Source organism: Helianthus annuus, chromosome 11, assembly GCF_002127325.2.
Source record: "Helianthus annuus cultivar XRQ/B chromosome 11, HanXRQr2.0-SUNRISE, whole genome shotgun sequence".
NCBI classification, from domain to species: Eukaryota; Viridiplantae; Streptophyta; class Magnoliopsida; order Asterales; family Asteraceae; genus Helianthus; species Helianthus annuus.
Window position 1 is genome coordinate 149174686 of NC_035443.2, and position 3841 is coordinate 149178526.

The 3841-nt window shown below is 33.2% G+C and overlaps 1 long non-coding RNA gene across 6 annotated transcripts; it reads left to right on the forward strand.

Annotated features, from left to right (window-relative positions):
- Positions 1-327: 327 nt before the first annotated feature.
- Positions 328-2432, forward strand: LOC110890786. Of its 6 annotated transcripts, none has more exons than XR_002564774.2 (6): positions 328-657; positions 1352-1589; positions 1664-1730; positions 1810-1929; positions 2027-2082; positions 2206-2432. It is a non-coding gene; the product is annotated as an uncharacterized LOC110890786 (long non-coding RNA). The 6 variants fall into 6 exon arrangements; XR_004871096.1 differs by having other exon boundaries at positions 2214-2432; XR_002564776.2 differs by having other exon boundaries at positions 2027-2055.
- Positions 2433-3841: the final 1409 nt, after the last annotated feature.

Sequence of the window (3841 nt, forward strand, 5' to 3'; positions counted from 1 at the left end):
AAAACTTGTGAGTTTTAAAGGCAAAGGACACCGCCTGAAATTTGGTATAAAGATAAAGGACAACTCTACGTATCTCTAACTATAATAAAGCAAAAGTATAAAATCCTATGTGTCACTCTCTCAAGCCCCCATGTTAATATCATCCTATGTGTCACACTATCAAGCCCCCCATGTTAATATCATCCTATGTGTAATTTTTATAGAATTTTCTTTTTTTTAATTTAAACCCAAAGTCAATTCTTAGAAAACCATAGTCAAATTCGTTCTCTGTAACGTCTCTTTCTCTTCCTACAGTTCATATAAAAGGTCAAAAAAACCCTAGACACCACCACACCCCCATATTTCCCTTTCCTCTTCCTCTTCTTCTTTGTTCCCCTCTGTATCTTCTCTTTTCTTTCCTAAACCAGCTTATCTTATTCAAACCACAGACATCTCTGCCTTTCCAGTTTTCCTCAAACAACTTATCTCATTCAAAATTCAAATTCATTATTTCCCCAAAACAGATCTCCAAAACAAATTCCAAAACCCAAAGAGAGAAGAGATGAAAGTTGAAGGGATTCAGGCGATTTGGTTTTAATCTACTCATTCGGATCCGATTTGGTGCCTTCACTCGATTAGCAATCATCGGCGTTTCACTGTATCTGGTGAAAGTGTAAGGTCGATTCACTTTGTTATCTTCATTCAATTACATCGCTTTGTGTTTTTCGAAAAAAATGTAGGGTTTAATCGGTTCCAAACAGATAGTGAAGATGAATTTGATTTAATTGCTTGTAAAAAGTCTAGGGTTTCTTTAGTATCGTGGGCTGTAAGTTTTTTTAGTTTGATTTTGTTTTTTATAATTTTTGGGTTTACTTGAATATTGTGGGCTGTAAGTTTTTTAGGTTGTTTTTTATATTGATTTGGGATTTTTTTTAGTTTGTCAGTTCTAGGGTTATGATTTTGTTTTTGCTTAATTATTCCCTAATCAATATGGGTTTTTGCTCAATTTGTGGTTTTTAGGGTTTATGATCTGGATTTTGCTTAATTATTTACAAACAATTCAAATAGGGTTTTCTTAGTTATTCACTAATTAAATTGGGTTTTGCTCAATTATATCCTTAACTACATCCTATGTGTAATTTTCATAGATTTTTTCATTTTTATCTTTAATGTTGAGTTGTATACAGTCATTGGAATTTGAAAATCCATGTTCTGTTGCAACACCAAAATGGCATTATGCAAATCCCTAAATCAAAAATAGTCTGCAATTAATAACCAGTATTACCTCATTCCCAGAATTCAAATTTCAAAAGACAAAACACACTCTCTCTATTATTTACCATCAACGCATGACTTTTAATCTTCATTTCAGAGTGAAATCAAATCAGAGATGGATAGGGTTTCCATTAGTGATCTCCCGTTGGATGTTCCTTCAAGAACAGGTTTGTATGTCTCATCTACGATCAGATCTGCATCAACAGTAGGCGTTTTCGGTAGAGATGAAATTCCAGCACTGATCACGATTACCTGTGCCTGATTTGGTGGGGTTAAACCCATACTGCAGCGTCATATCAGATTCCGGTCAGGCTAGGGTTCCAGTGAGTACTTAGGTAAGCTTTTTCAGTTTCATGATTCTATTTTTGTTTAGATCGCATACGTCAAGGACGTTTGGGTTTTGTTTCAGTGCCTCACGACTACTCTGGCTACGACCTTGGTTTTCCGGCGACTAGCGGTTTAATTCCGGTGAATAGGTGAATCCCGAGTAACTATTCTATCATCTAAAATGTGATATTATACAATTAAACAACTGATGTTCTGGATCAAACTCAGATACCAAACCAAAAAGGCTTGATAACAAAACCAGTGATGAAGAGCAGTCAGACTAACCATAGATTGAAACAGCCAATGTGAACAGAGCAACTCTAAAGTGGATGTTAAAAGGATTAATAGGTAAGATTTTTGTCAAGAGATTCTTAAATTAAATGAAAGGTTAGTAAAAGCTACTTCAATATAATTGACTATGATTTCATGATGGTTTTAATTCAAGAATCTGCGAAGCGCTCAAGAAGGAACTAAGTAAGTCAAAATGCTATAAGTAACTAAGTAAGTCAAAAATGTGTATCAAGTATTTAGTTATTTACTAATTTTTAAGCACATTGTTTCCATGATATAAGTAACTAAGTAAGTCAAAATGCTATAATTTTTTAATATTTTTTTTTGTATTAGGGATGCAGCTGCTCTTGCTGAATTTTTGTCTTGGCTGGAGGAGGAAATAAACAAAGACATGCCTGTCACAGAGGTAGAAGTTGCAGACGAACTTCATGAGCTTTGCACAAGTCTAGCTGGTTGTTAAGAGAAAAAAATGAACTAAAATTCATTTTTTATGGTATTTGGATCCATGTTCTTTAAAGATGATTGAAATGTTTAATGGATTTTTGGCAACAAGAAAATAATTAAGCTCATGCGCCATTGCCGTTGAAAAGCTATGCAGTTACTATTTACCTTTTTGTATACAGTTTAACTGTTTATACACATCTTTCTGTTCTGCGTGTATTATATACCCTGATAACAAATACATATACATAAAAAAAAATAACAAATATGCGATATCTCAAATGATTTGGAGAATTAAAGCATATTTTAAATTAAATTTAATTCGTAACTTTTAGTGACACTATTATTTTTAAACAGTTTTTATGGTAACTTTATGTTGAGAAAAAAAGTTTGTTTTCATTAGCAGCAATAGCGATAACCTATAACAAATTTATATGATAAAATGTAATATTTCAAATTTTTAAAAGAGAAGTGATTAGGGTTATACGATAAAATGTAATATTTCAAATTTTTAAAAGAGAAGTGATTAGGGCCGAGGCCGGGGTTTCTTAGGGCCAGCAATCCATGGTTTTTGGCCTTAGTCATAATAAATTAAGCATACAAGGTCCATCCAACAAACAACATGATTGGATATTGCAATCCCCTCTAAGACTAATTGGAGTGGGAGGGTATAAAGAGGAGACATCTACGTAGCAGTCACGTTAGCAAGAGGGCGTGGTAGGAAAAACACGTGGTAGAAGGGACTTTAAAGCGGTGTTTTTAAAAAAAAAAAATCAAGAACTAACAAAATTTTAGTATGAAGAGGTTATCCAATTATAAGAAATCATATATATATAATTCTTTTGTAAATATATTTTTTATAAAACAACCCATAACCCGTGAAACTCACGGGTATATAACCTAGTAACATATAAAGGTGATAAACAAAACGCTGTGTAAAATAAAAAATAATTTTTTTTTTGAGGAAAAACTTGAACTTCCCTCATTTTGAGGAGACTTGCGTCAGAATCAGATAGCAATCTAAGTATCTAACGTTGCCTTAAAATAGCCCACTAATTAATTATTGGCCCACCATTTCCAGCCCATAAAATCTAACATTTCCTACAACTAGAGGTGCATAAACCTGGAATTTTTAATAACCGGTTTCGATTATGGAACCGGTTTCGGTTTCTTGTTCTAAGGGTTGGAACCGGTTATTGCTATAACCGGTTTGGTTCTGATTATTTGACCAAAAAAACATACCCTATGTGTCCGGTTCCGGGTAGGGTTCGGTTCAGGTTCTTAAGAAACCGGGTATTAAAATACCTTATTTTCGAGTTTTTCCGTTCTATATTTTCGTAATTTTTAATACTCTATTGCGTTTTTATTATCCTGTTTTCTCGTATTTTTTGTTTATTATTATTAAATATGCATTGTATAATGTAAGAAAATTAAGATACATGCACTAACATAAATTTAAAAAAAAGATATTAGAATCATGTATCGGGTATAGCCGGGTATGATAGATTCCGCTTCCGATTGTTGTCCG